General features: G+C 50.4%; 1 protein-coding gene across 1 annotated transcript in view; it reads right to left on the bottom strand.

Moving 5' to 3' along the window:
- The window catches only part of LOC138765430 (serine/threonine-protein kinase NIM1-like), a 40,947-nt gene extending 26,742 nt beyond the window's left edge, over positions 1-14,205 (bottom strand). Inside the window, exon 1 of the mRNA XM_069942474.1 lies at positions 14,045-14,205. The gene's annotated coding sequence lies outside the window, so the exon portion shown is untranslated. The remainder of the gene's footprint in view (positions 1-14,044) is intronic.
- Between the last annotated feature and the right edge of the window lie 921 nt (positions 14,206-15,126).

Below are 15,126 nucleotides of genomic sequence, written 5' to 3'. Positions count from 1 at the left end.
TGAGATTTTGTTACTCATTGTTCACAAACAGATTCCTTCGATCAGTCACTTCAGTGTCTTGCCATAGAAACTTGCCCCATCATGGGTTTTCCAAATGAAAACCTCTTCTTCCAGGTCACCACAGGGTTCCTCTTGTTTCCCTTATTTCAGGAGATACCCTCGAGTCAGCCATTTCCTCTTGTAAGGACAACAAAGGTTTTCAAGAGTCTGAACTCAGAACTCACAACCTCTCCTCTCTCTGTCTGGCTGTCCCCTCTCTCTCCCCTCCCTCTCTCTCCCTCCCTCTCTCCCTCCTCTCTCCCTCCCTCTCTCCCTCCCTCCCTCCCTCCCTCCCTCCCTCTCTCCCTCCCTCTCTCCCTCCCTCCCTCCCTCCCTCCCTCCCTCCCTCCCCCTCCCTCCCTCCCTCCCTCCCTCCCTCCTCCCTCCCTCCCTCTCCCTCCTCTCTCCCTCCCTCTCTCCCTCCCTCTCTCCCTCCCTCTCTCCTCCCTCTCTCCCTCCCTCTCTCCCTCCCTCTCTCTCTCCCTCTCTCTCTCCCTCTCTCTCTCCCTCTCTCTCTCCCTCTCTCTCTCCCTCTCTCTCTCCCTCTCTCTCTCCCTCTCTCTCTCCCTCTCTCTCTCCCTCTCTCTCTCCCTCTCTCTCTCCTCTCTCTCTCCCTCTCTCTCCCTCTCTCTCTCCCTCTCTCCCTCCCTCTCTCCCTCCCTCCTCTCCCTCCCTCTCTCCCTCCCTCTCCTCTCCCTCTCTCTCTCCCTCTCTCTCTCCCTCTCTCTCTCCCTCTCTCTCTCCCTCTCTCTCTCCCTCTCTCTCTCCCTCTCTCTCTCCCTCTCTCTCTCCCTCTCTCTCTCCCTCCCTCTCTCCCTCCCTCTCTCCCTCCCTCTCTCTCTCCCTCTCTCTCTCCCTCTCTCTCTCCCTCTCTCTCTCCCTCTCTCTCTCCCTCCCTCTCTCCCTCCCTCTCTCCCTCCCTCTCTCCCTCCCTCTCTCCCTCCCTCTCTCCCTCCCTCTCTCCCTCCCTCTCCCTCACTCCCCCTTTCAAAATTTTCATTTTTTTTTACAAAACCACACGACCCCTCTTAGAACAGCAAACTGCAACCAGACAGATTGCTGGCACCAGAATCAATTTGGGTCTGGCCATCTGTTGCTTCAGACTCTTTTCAGACTCTCAACACCCCTCTCTGTAACTGGACCCTGAACTTCCTGACAGAAAGACCAGTCTGTCCGGTCAGTGGCAGAACATTAAGCACCGTCACGCTGAGCACTGGTGCACCTCAGGGCTACGGGCTCAGCCCACTCCTGATTACGCTACTGGCCCACGACTGCATCACCAGATCCAGCTCCAACAGTGTCATCAAGTTTGTAGATGACACGACAGTCATTGGCCTCATCAGCAACAACGACGAGTCGCCCTACAGAGAAGAGGCAGAAAATCTCGTGACGTGGTGCGAGAGGAACAATCTGAGTCTCAACGTGGACAAGATGAAGGAGATGATCGTGGACTTCAGGAGGACCACGAACAACCACCCTCCACTACTCTCTCTGTAGTAGAGAGAGTGGAGCCACCAAGTTCCTTGGAGTTCACTTAAACTAGTGACCTATCATGGACACTCAACATCTCCTCGTGTATTCAGGAAGACACAACAGTGCCTGAGAAGACTGAAGTGGGCAAGGCTACTGGCCACCATTTTGTCAACCCTCTACAGGAGCTCTATTGAGGGCATCCTGGCCGGCTGCATCACAGTGGGGTATGGTTGCTGCAGAGAAATGGATCAGAGGTCAATCCACTAGATCATAAGAATGGCAGAGAGGATCACTGGGGTCTCCCTCCCCCCCGAGCCACTGATGTGATCTATTGGGATCATTCTCTGAGGAGGGCACGCAAAATCATTGAGGACCCCTTCCACCCAGCACACAGCATCTTTCAGCTGCTCCCGTCAGGGAAGAGATACGGGAGGATCAGAGCCAGCGCTACCTGGCTGAGGAACAGCTTCTTCCCACGGGCAGTGAGAATGCAGAACGACCAAAGGAACTGGTCACATTAACCATCCGACACACTCATATATACAAAATAATAGTTAATTATTTATTTGTATAGATTAAATATTTGTCCTGCATATGTATTATTTGTCTGTCTGCTTGTTATGTCTGGTTGTACGTCTGCATGTTTTACACCGAGGATCGGAGACCACTGTTTCGTCAGGTTGTACTTGTGCAATCGGATGACAGTAAATTTGACTTGATCTTTGCTCTATAAAGTGCACTGTTTGACCTGAACTTCTTCAGCATTGTGTTTATTTTTGACTTCAATCATGGTGTCTGCAGACTTTCAGGTTTTACTCCTGTCCTCTGGTATTGGGCATGGCTACCCTGCGAGTATGGTGCAGGCTGTCCGCCCTATTGTGAGAGGAGAGCTACAAGGAGTCCGCAGAAGGAGCACTAAAGGAACCTGCTGGAGGAATTTTGTGGGTCAAGATGCAAGAAGGACCTGAGGGGCCACCTTTTCACTCAGAGGTGGTCTGTATGTAGAACGAACTGCCTGAGCAAACTAGAAGGAAGTACAGTTCTGACAATCAGAGGACATTTGGACAGAGTGGTGGGAGGTGCTCTTGGAAATGCCCAGGTGATTAAATTCAGTGGTAGATATGCAACTGTGAGCCAGCGGTGGAGGGAGGGAGTGTTCAGGGAGCCAAAGTTAAAGTTAAGGCAGAGATTGATAGGTTCTTGATCAGCCAGGGCATCCAAGGTTAAGGGGAGAAGGCCAAGCAGTGGGGGTGAGTGGGAAAATAGATCAACTCATGATTGAGTGGTGGGGCAGCTGAATGGCCCATAGCTCCCATGTCTTATGGCCTTAAGATGAGGGGTGTGGGGTTTGGAAGGGACATTTTTATGGTTTTCAGATTTATTGTCAAAATGCGGTCATCGTCGGATTGGACTGAGTCAGAGTGGTAAGGCTTTGGCTCAATAGGCTTCGGAGAGAGGTGAGGGGTAGTTGGAGTTGAAGTAAGAAAGGACCACCATTTTCAAGGAACAAAACTGATTCAGCAGGTAGGCAGAGGTAAGGGCAGGTTTTAGGTACATCTTTTGTTCCTCTAGTCATAGACAGTTGGAAAGGCAGCCAAGGCAGGTGAATGTTCCTCTTGCAGAATGTGGGTTGTCAGGGAAGCCAGCAGTGTCCCTGCCGACTTCATCTGCGTGAAGTGCATCCAGCTGCAGCTCCTGACAAGCCGAGTTAAGGAATTGGAGCTGGAGTTGGATGAACTCCGGGATCATTCGGGAAGCAGAGGGGGTGATCGACACGAGTTACATGGACATTATTACTCCTAGGAGGCAGGAGGAGGGTAGATGGGTGACAGTCAGGAGAGGGAAAGGGAATAGGCAGGCAGTGCAGGGCACCCTATGACCATTCCCCTCAATTATATCATTTTGGATACTGATGGGGGCAACAACCCACCAGGGACAACCCACAGCAATCAGGTGTCTGGCACAAAGTCTGGTCCTGTGGCTAAGAAGGGAGGGGAGGAGAAGAGGCGAGCTGTAGTGATGGGGGATTCCATAGTTAGAGGGACAGATAAGCGGTTCTGTGGAAGAGTTCGACTATCCTGGATGGCCTCCATGGTGCCAGGGTCTGAGATATCTCAGATCACGTTCACAGCATTCTCGGGAGGGAGGGTGAGCAGCCAGATGTCGTGGTCCATATAGGGACCAATGATGTGGGTAGAAGGGGCGAGGAGGTCCTGCAAGGAGAGTTCAGGACGTTCGGTGCTAGGATGAAGGACAGGATTCCAGGGTAGTGATCTCAGGATTGGTACCTGTGCCACGCGCTAATGAGGTTAGAAATAGGATAATGCAGCTTAACATTTTGCTAAAGACGTGGTGCAGGAGGGAGGGTCTCAGGTTTCTGGATCATTGGTCTCTCTTCCAGGGAAGGTGGGACCTGCTCCAATGGGAAGGTTTGCATCTGAACTGGAGGGGAACTAATGTCCTTGCAGGAAGGATGTTGCTCCAGTGGGTTTAAACTAGATTTTCAGGGGGATGGGAACCAGAGGGCCAGAGCAGATAGAGGAGTGGAGGAGGGAAAAGATGATGTGAAAATTACATGCACCATTCGATGTCAACTGGTGGAAATTTTGTAAAGTAAATCTATTTCAATGCAAGGAATATTGTAGGAAAGGCAGATGATCTTAGAACATGGATTAGCAGGTGGAATTATTACGCTGTGGCCATTAGTGGAACTTGGTTGCAGGAGGGGCAGGACTGGCAGCTCAATGTTTCAGGCTTCCGTTGCTTCAGACATGATAGAACCCGGGGGGAGGAGTAACATTACTTGTCAGGGAAAATATCACAGCTTTGCTCAGGCAGGACAGACCAGAGGGCTCATCTACTGAGGATGTATGGGGGGGAGCTGAGGAACAGAAAAGGTATGACCACGCTCACGGGCTTGACTTATAGACCGCCCAATAGTCCGTGAGGGTTAGAGGAGCAAATCTGTAGAGAGAGAGCAGGCAGCTACAGGAAACATAAGGGTGTGATAGTAGGAGATTTTAACTTTTAACTTTCCATATTTATGCGGGGACTCCCATCCTGTAAAAGGGCTGGATGGCTTCAGTTTGTCAAATGTGTTCAGGAAAGTTTCTAATTCACTATCTAGAGGTACCACGAAAGAGAGTGTAATAGTGGATCTCATATAAGAGAACAAGACAGGAGAGGTGACAGAAGTATGTGTAGGGTAAAATTTTGGGTCCAGTGATCATAATGCCATCAGATTCAAGTTAATTATGGAGAAGGATGGGTCTGGACCTTGGATTAAGAATCTAAATTGTAAAAAGGCCAATTTTGGGGAAAATGAGAAAGGATCTAGAATGTGTAGATTGCGATAAGTTGTTTTCAGACAAAGATGTGCGAGGCAAGTGGAAGACTTCACAGGTCAAGTTTTAAGAGAACAGAGTTTGTATGTTCCTGTCAGGGTCAAAGGCAAGTTTAGAAGGCACAGGGAACTTTGGTTTTCAAGAGATATTGGGGATCTGGTTCAGATGAGAGAGACAACATGGAGAAAACGAGGGACTTGAGGAGTATAAAAATGCAAGAGAAACCTCTCGAAGGAAATCAGGAAGCTAAAAGAAGACATGAGGTTGCTTTGGCAGACAAGGTGAAGGAAAATCCCAAGGGTTTCTACGGGATATTAAGAGGAAAAGCAGAGTAAGGGACAAAATTGGGCCCCTTGAAGATCAGAGTGGTTGGCTTTGTATGGAGGCAGAAGAGATGGGAGAGGTCTTAAATTTTTTTTGTATCAGTATTCACTCAGGAAATGGGCACAGGGTCATGGGAAGTAAGGAAAATAAGCAGTGAGGTCATGGAACTGAAACAGATTAAAGAGGAGGAAGTGCTTGCTATCTTAAAGTGAATAAGAGTGGTTAAATTCCCAGGGCCTGACAGGATATTCTCTTGGACCTTGAGGGAGGCTAGTGTTGAAATTACAGGGGGTCTGGAAGAAATATCTAAAATGTCCTTAGCTGCAGGTGAGGTGCCGGAGGATTGGAGGGTAGCTCACGTTGTTCTGCTGTTTAAAAAAGGCTCCAAAAGTAAAAATGGAAATTATAGACCAGTGAGCCTGACATCAGTAGAAGGTAAACTATTGGAATGTGTTCCAAGAGATCGAATATACAATTATTTGGATAGCCAGGGACTGATTTGGGATAGTCAACATGGCTTTGTGTGGGGTAGGTTGTGTTTAACCAACCTTAGAGTTTTTTGAGGAAGTTATCAGGAAAGTTGACAAAGGAAAGGCTGTGAAAGTTGTTTACATGGACTTTAGTAAGGCTGTTGATAAGGTCCCTGCATGGGAGGTTAGTCAGTAAGGTCCAGATGCTAGATATTCATGGCAAAGTAAGGAAATGGATTCGATAATGGCTGGATGGGAGAAGCCAGAGAGTTGTGGTGGATGTTTGCTTCACAGACTGGAGGCCTGTGACTAGTGGTGGGCCTCAAGGATCGGTGCTGGGACTGTTGTTGTTTGTCATCTGTATCAATGATCTGGATGATAATGTGGTCAATTGGATCAGCAAGTTTGCAGATGACACTAAGATTGGAGACGTTGTGGACAACAAAGAAGGTTTTCAAAGCTTGCAGAGGGATCTGGACCAGCTAGAAAAATAGGCTGGAAAATGACAGATGGAATTTAATGTAGACAAGTGTGAGGTGTTACATTTTGGAAGGAGAAACCAAGAAAGGACATACATGGTGAATGGTCAGGCTCTGAGGAGTGGGGTAGAACAGAGGGATCTGGGAATACAGATACATAATTACCTGAAAGTGATGTCACAGGTGGATAGGTTTGTAAAGAGAGCTTTTGGCACATTGGCTTTCATAAATCAAAGTATTGAGTACAGGAGTTGGGATGTTATGGTAAAGTTGTAGAAGGCATTGATGAAGTCAAATTTGGAGTATTGTGTGCAATTTTGGTCACTGAACTACTGGAAAGTTATCAGTAAGATATAAAGAATACAGAGAAGATTTGCTGGGACTTCAGGAACTGAGTTACAGGAAAAGGTTAAACAGGTTAGGACTTTCTTCCCTGGAGTGTAGAAGAATGAGCTAAGATTTGATAGAGGTATTTAAAATGAGGAGGGGGGACAGACAGAGTAAATGTAGGTCGGCTTTTTCCCCTGAGAGTGGGTGAGATACAAACCAGAGGACACGAGTTAAGGGTGAGAAAGGAAAGTTTAGGGGGAACCTCACACAGAGAGTGGTGGGAGTGTGGAGCCGCCAGCTGAAGTGGTGAATGGAGGCTCAATTTTGACATTTAAGAAGAATTTGGACAGGTACATGGATGGGTGGGGGCAATGATATATAACCAACATTTCGGACCCAAATCCTTTGTCAAGCTATGAACAAAATGCAGACAGGCACCTGAATATAATGGGGGGGGGGGGGGTGTGGAGGAGGAAAGAAAGAGCGAACGGAGGGATACAGGCCAGCAGCCAGGAGACCATAGATGGACGTGGATGAGACGGCAGGAAAGAAAGGCTGGGAATTGATCAGGGGGAGTGGGGCAGATCCACCAATGTGCAGCCGGAGGAAAGGAGACAGAGGGATGGGGGGGAGGGGGGAAAAGAGAGAGAGAGAGAGAGAGAGCTAGGGGAAACGGAGATGGGGAGAGAGAGAGGTAGGGGAAACGGAGACAGAGGGATGGGGAAGAGAGAGAGAGAGCAAGGGGATGGAGATAGGGATAGGGGAGAGAGAGAGAGAGGTAGGGGAAACAGAGACAGAGGGATGGGAAGAAAAAGCATGATGGGGAAGAGAGAGGAATCAGGAAAGAGTGAGAGAGTGCTAGGGGAAAGTAGAAAGAGGGATAGGGAAAAGGAGAGACAGTGGTGGAGGGGGGGGTGGGTGGGTTAATGGAATCTGGAGAAGTTGATGAATATCCCCGATTATCCCCGTGAGACTCTGCTCAAATTTATGGGCCCCCTTCCCTGTGAAACAGTCAAGATTTGGTTTCTTTCTTACTTCTCTCCTACCGACTACATTAAAAATTATTCTATGATTTCAATCCGCACCCCCTTCCCCCCCCTTAAATGTGCTGTGGCCTCCAGGAGGGCCGTATGACCCCTGTTGGGACTAGCTGGTCTACACTAGATGTAGAACACTACAGCACAGTACAGGCCCTTCAGCCATCGATGCGGTGCCGACCTATACCTTAAAAAAAGTACTAAACCCACCCCATAAACATTCTATTTTTCTTCCACCCAATAACGTTCCTGAACCTCGAGCTGCTGGTCTTCCCTAGTGTTCCAGCCTCCACCATTACCCCTGGCGAGGCATTCCAGGCGCCCACAACTCTCTGTGTAAAAAAAACCCCACCCCTGACGTCTCCCCTAAACCTCCCTCCCTTCACTCAGTACACACGTCCTCTGGTGTTTGCTGTTCCTGTCCTGGGAAAAGGGCACTGAACTGTCCACCCTGTCTAGAACATAGAACACTACAGCACAGTACAGGTCCTTTAGCCCTTGAGGTTATGCTAACCCAGATATCCCTTGAAAAAAAGTACTAAACCCTCCCTACCTCATAACCCTCTATTTTTCTTCCAACTGCCTGTCAGAGTCTCTTAAATGCCCCTAATATTCCAGACCTCCACCACCATCCCCAGCAAGGTATTCCAGACATCCACCACTCTCTGCATAAAAAAAACTTCCCCCTGACGTCTCCCTTAAATTTTCTTACAGATGTCCTCTGGTGTTTGCTAGTCTCACATTGGGTAAAAGAGGCTCGCTGTCCACCCTATCTATACCTCTCCTAATCTTGTAGTCATCTATCAAGTCTCCTTTCATCATTCTTTGCTCCAAAGAGAAAAGTTCTGCTAACCTTCCCTCATAAGACTTGTTCTTCAATCCAGGCAACATCCTGGTCAATCTCCTCTGCACCCTCTCCAGAGCTTCCACATCCTTCCTGTAATGAGGTGACCAGAACTGAACACAGTACTCTAAAGCCCCTTTTCCACTGGCACCCTGTCCCAGGTATTAACTGGTAATTTCCTGGGACAGGGTCCAGTTGAAAAGGAACACTGTCCGAGTGCTGGCGTGAAATGACGTCATTTCACGCCAGGGTTTAACAGCCTCTACCCCTACTCGTATCCTGTGTCGGCTGATGCCAGCGTGCTGATGGGAAAGGGACAGCATTTCCAGTTGAAGATAGAACACCCCGATCCCCGGGGAGGGGTCGTGCTCAGTAGAAAAGCAATTAGCGTCCCAGTTAAGGGTGGCGCAGTGGAAACGGCACCAAGGGCTTCTTACCCCGGGACACTGCACGGCCAGTTTACTGGGATGCCTGTGGAAGAGGGGCTGAAGTGTGGTCTCACCAGAGATTTGTAGAGTTGCAACACGATCTCTCGATTCTTGAATTCAAACCCCCGACTAATGAAGCCCAGCATCCCATAGGCCTTCTTAACTATCCTATCAACCTGTGGGGTTGTCTATACCTCTCATAATCTTGAGGACAATTGTAACTTTTTTTTCACTACAATAAGTTTAAATATTTATTATCTTTTTTTTGTAAATGCAATTAGCTATACAATTGTCTTTTTTTTTTTACAAAGGACCTGTTCAACAGCTTCAAGTATGAACTCTGATTAACATGTACATTGTAGAGTGTCTATGACAGCACACGTATTATCAACCAAGCTCAACCAAGCTCCTTCCGTCAATTGCACCACCCCCCTTCCCACCCCCCTCACTGGCCTGTGTGTACCATTAACCCCTGAAACTCAACAGATTTCACCCAGACGAGATTTAAATGGGGCCTGAGGGACATCTTCATCACACAGAGGTTGGAGGGTGTCTGGAATGAAGTACCAGAGGAATCTTTGGGATGGGTACAATTGGAGTGAGCTGGGATGAACCGGGGGTGAAGGAGACCAGCTCAGGTACACAACTTGGTCGGCATGGACGTGCTGGGGCGAACAGCCAGTTTCCAGGCAATAACAGTCTCCATTAACCCCCAAGTTCCTTCAATATATCACACCCTGTACACAGTGCATTAACCCTTCAATACATTGTCCCCTGTACAGTCCATTTCCCCCTTCAGTAGATTATATCCTGTTCATTAACCCCTTCCAAAGATCACTCCGCATACACTACATCACTCCCTGTACACACCCTGTAAACCCCTTTAGTTGATCAGTCACACAGTTCATTAACCTTTCAATAGATCACACTGTACACACACTATTAACCCCTTCAATAGGTAGCACTCCAAATGCACACTATTAACTCTTCAGTAGATCACATATCTACACAAGCTATTAACCCTTTCAATAGATCGCACTGAACACTGTTAACTCATTCAATACACCACACCTGCCCACAATACATTAACCTCTTCAATACATCACACTGTATATACACATTCTATTAACGCATTCAGTAGATCGCATGCTGTACACAGTACATTAATCCCTTCAGTACATCTCAGTAAATCGTACTACACACAGATTAACCAGATTATATATCATTAACCCCCTCAATAGACTGAAGCCTGTGCAACCTGTCCATTAACCCCTTCAGCAGACCACCCACTGTGTGCACTATCCATTAACCCCTTCAGCAGACCACCCACTGTGTGCACTGTCCATTAACCCCTTCAGCAGACCACCCACTGTGTGCACTGTCCATTAACCCCTCCAGCAGGCCACCCGCTGTGCACTGTCCATTAACCCCTTCAGCAGGCCACCCGCTGTGCACTGTCCATTAACCCCTTCAGCAGAACTCCTGCTGTGTGCACTGTCCATTAACCCCTTCAGCAGACCACCCACTGTGTGCACTGTCCATTAACCCCTACAGCAGACCACCCGCTGTGTGCACTGTCCATTAACCCCTACAGCGGACCACCCACTGTGTGCACTGTCCATTAACACCTACAGCGGACCACCCGCAGTGTGCATTGTCCATTAACCCCTACAGCAGACCACCCGCTGTGTGCACTGTCCATTAACCCCTACAGCGGACCACCCAATGTGTGCACTGTCCATTAACCCCGACAGCGGACCACCCGCAGTGTGCATTGTCCATTAACCCCGACAGCGGACCACCCACTGTGTGCACTGTCCATTAACCCCTACAGCAGACCACCCGCTGTGTGCATTGTCCATTAACCCCTACAGTGGACCACCCACTGTGTGCACTGTCCATTAACCCCTTCAGCAGACCACCCGCAGTGTGCACTGTCCATTAACCCCTTCAGCAGACCACCCACTGTGTGCACTGTCCATTAAACCCTACAGCAGACCACCCACTGTGTGCACTGTCCATTAACCCCTACAGCGGACCACCCGCAGTGTGCATTGTCCATTAACCCCTACAGCGGAACACCCACTGTGTGCACTGTCCATTAACCCCTACAGCGGAACACCCACTGTGTGCACTGTCCATTAACCCCTACAGCGGAACACCCACTGTGTGCACTGTCCATTAACCCCTACAGCGGACCACCCATTGTGTTCACTGTCCATTAACCCCTACAGCAGATCACCCATTGTGTGCACTGTCCATTAACCCCTACAGCAGACCACCCACTGTGTGCACTGTCCATTAACCCCTACAGCAGACTACCCGCAGTGTGCACTGTCCATTAACCCCTACAGCAGACCACCCACTGTGTGCACTGTCCATTAACCCCTACCGCGGACCACCCACTGTGTGCACTGTCCATTAACCCCTACTGCGGACCACCCGCAGTGTGCATTGTCCATTAACCCCTACAGCGGACCACCCACTGTGTACACTGTCCATTAACCCCTACAGCGGACCACCCGCTGTGTGCATTGTCCATTAACCCCTTCAGCAGACCACCCACTGTGTGCACTGTCCATTAACCGCTACAGCAGACAACCCACTGTGTGCACTGTCCATTAACCCATACAGCAGACCACCCGCAGTGTGCATTGTCCATTAACCCCTACAGCAGACCACCCACTGCGTGCACTGTCCATTAACCCCTACAGCAGACCACCCATTGTGTTCACTGTCCATTAACCCCTACAGCAGACCACCCACTGTGTGCACTGTCCATTAACCCCTACAGCAGACCACCCACTGTGCACACTGTCCATTAACCCCTACAGCAGACCATCCACTGTGTGCACTGTCCATTAACCCCTACAGCAGACCACCCACTGTGCACACTGTCCATTAACCCCGACAGCAGACCACCCACTGTGTGCATTGTCCATTAACACCTACAGCAGACCACCCGCTGTGTGCACTGTCCATTAACCCCTACAGCGGACCACCCACTGTGTGCACTGTCCATTAACCCCTACAGCAGACCACCCACTGTGCACACTGACCATTAACCCCTACAACAGACCACCCACTGTGTGCACTGTCCATTAACCCCTACAGCAGACCACCCACTGTGCACACTGTCCATTAACCCCTACAGCAGACCACCCACTGTGTGCACTGTCCATTAACCCCTACAGCAGACCACCCACTGTGTGCACTGTCCATTAACCCCTACAGCAGACCACCCACTGTGCACACTGTCCATTAACCCCTACAGCGGACCACCCGCTGTGTGCATTGTCCATTAACCCCTAAAGCAGACCACCCGCTGTGTGCACAGTAGATTAACCCCTACAGCAGACAACCTGCTGTGTGCATTGTCCATTAACCCCTACAGCAGACCACCCGCTGTGTGCACTGTCCATTAACCCCTACAGCGGACCACCCACTGTGTGCACTGTCCATTAACTCCTACAGCTGACCACCCACTGTGCGCACTGTCCATTAACCCCTACAGCAGACCACCCATTGTGTGCACTGTCCATTAACCCCTACAGCAGACCACCCACTGTGCACACTGTCCATTAACCCCTACAGCAGACCACCCACTGTGTGCACTGTTCATTAAACCCTACAGCAGACCACCCACTGTGCACACTGTCCATTAACCCCTACAGCAGACCACCCACTGTGTGCACTGTCCATTAACCCCTACAGCAGACCACCCACTGTGTGCACTGTCCATTAATCCCTACAGCAGACCACCCACTGTGTGCACTGTCCTATAATCCCTACAGCAGACCACCCACTGTGTGCACTGTCCATTAACCCCTACAGCAGACCACCCACTGTGTGCACTGTCCTATAACCCCTACAGCAGACCACCCACTGTGCACACTGTCCATTAACCCCTACAGCAGACCACCCACTGTGTGCACTGTCCTATAACCCCTACAGCAGACCACCCACTGTGTGCACTGTCCATTAATCCCTACAGCAGACCACCCACAGTGTGCACTGTCCTATAACCCCTACAGCAGACCACCCACTGTGCGCACTGTCCATTAACCCCTACAGCAGACCACCCACTGTGTGCACTGTCCTATAACCCCTACAGCAGACCACCCACTGTGTGCACTGTCCATTAACACCTACAGCAGACCACCCACTGTGTGCACTGTCCATTAACCCCTTCAGCAGACCACCCACTGTGTGCACTGTCCATTAACCCCTACAGCGGACCACCCACTGTGTGCACTGTCCATTAACCCCTACAGCAGACCACCCGCAGTGTGCATTGTCCATTAACCCCTACAGCAGACCACCCACTGTGTGCACTGTCCATTAACCCCTACAGCAGACCACCCACTGTGTGCACTGTCCATTAACCCCTACAGCAGACCACCCGCAGTGTGCACTGTCCATTAACCACTACAGCAGACCACCCGCTGTGTGCACTGTCCATTAACCCCTACAGCGGACCACCCACTGTGCACACTGTCCATGAACCCCTACAACGGACCACCCGCTGTGTGCATTGTCCATTAACCCCTTCAGCAGACCACCCACTGTGTGCACTGTCCATTAACCCCTACAGCGGACCACCCAATGTGTGCACTGTCCATTAACCCCTACAGCAGACCACCCGCTGTGTTCATTGTCCATTAACCCCTACAGCAGACCACCCGCTGTGTGCACAGTCCATTAACCCCTACAGCAGACCACCCGCTGTGTGCATTGTCCATTAACCCCTACAGCAGACCACCCGCTGTGTGCACTGTCCATTAACCCCTACAGCAGACCACCCATTGTGTGCACTGTCCATTAACCCCTACAGCAGACCACCCACTGTGCACACTGTCCATTAACCCCTACAGCAGACCACCCACTGTGTGCACTGTTCATTAAACCCTACAGCAGACCACCCACTGTGCACACTGTCCATTAACCCCTACAGCAGACCACCCACTGTGTGCACTGTCCATTAACCCCTACAGCAGACCACCCACTGTGTGCACTGTCCTATAACCCCTACAGCAGACCACCCATTGTGTGCACTGTCCATTAACCCCTACAGCAGACCACCCACTGTGTGCACTGTTCATTAAACCCTACAGCAGACCACCCACTGTGCACACTGTCCATTAACCTCTACAGCAGACCACCCGCTGTGTGCACTGTCCATTAACCCTTTCAAATACATTGCACTGTCCATTAACCCTTGGTCCCTGCCACCCACTGCTCTGTCCGGCAGCGCGGGGCCTCGGGCTCGGGCTCACCTGCTGCCGATCCGCTGGCGGTTCCCCGCAGGGGGACGGGCCGCTGTCGTGGTTTCCCAGCGCCGGGGTCGGGGGCTGCCGATCCGGAGCCGGAACCGGAGCCGTAGCGGACGGAATGACCGCAGCTTTTCCCCTCCCGGCCGCGCTTCTGAATGACCACGGCGTGCCGGCCAATGAGAAGCGAAGGACGGCGCGGGGGCGGGGTTTTGGTCCGCGTCCTAACCTATCAGAGCGCCCGGTGGACCGTGATTGACGGGCAGCTGGAGAAACTGTGTTTGCCGGTTGCTGCGCAACTGCTCTGTGATTGACAGGCCCCTGAGAGGTTGTATTTCTATATCACCCGGCACATCCCTGGCAGGATAGATCCCAATTGCTAATAAAGTGTTTAAGCAATGTTAAAAATGCAGCAAATCCTACACGTGGCAATGTCTCTGTAGCATTTCACCACAGTACAGGCCCTTCGGCCCACAATAATGTGCTGATCCATGTTAACCTACTCAACAATCATCTAACCTTTCCTTCTCGCACATCCACAGCCCTCTATTTTTTTCGAACATCCATGCTCAAAACGCACCAGGGGTTGTAGGTTGATTGGGTGTAAATTGGGTGGCACAGGCTAGTGGGCCAAAATGGCCCGTTACCATGCTGTACATCTAAATTTAAATGTAAGAGACTTTTGCATTTCCCTTTTGTGCCAGCCTCCACCAACAACCCCAGCAAGGCATTGCAGGCACCCACCACTCTCTGTGTAAGACACATACCCCCTGACGTCTCCCCTAAACTACCCTCACCTTAAATAGACACCCTCTGATATTTGCTATTGTCGTCCTGGGGGGAGAAAAGGTGCTGGCCCTCCACCCTAACAATGCCCCACTATTAATTCACCTCTCATCCTTCGTCACTGCAAAGAGAAAAGCCCCAGCTCTGGTAACCTCGCTTCTTGAGACACGCTCTCCAATCCAGGCAGCGTCCTGGTCAATCGCCTCTGCGCCCTCTCCGTAGCTTTCACATCCTCCTTGCAATGAAGCGACCGGAACTGAGTGGAAGTGTGGTCTCACTTAGAGTTTTATGGAGCTGCAACC

Source organism: Narcine bancroftii, chromosome 1, assembly GCF_036971445.1.
Source record: "Narcine bancroftii isolate sNarBan1 chromosome 1, sNarBan1.hap1, whole genome shotgun sequence".
NCBI classification, from domain to species: Eukaryota; Metazoa; Chordata; class Chondrichthyes; order Torpediniformes; family Narcinidae; genus Narcine; species Narcine bancroftii.
This window is presented reverse-complemented; position numbering and strand designations above follow the sequence as displayed.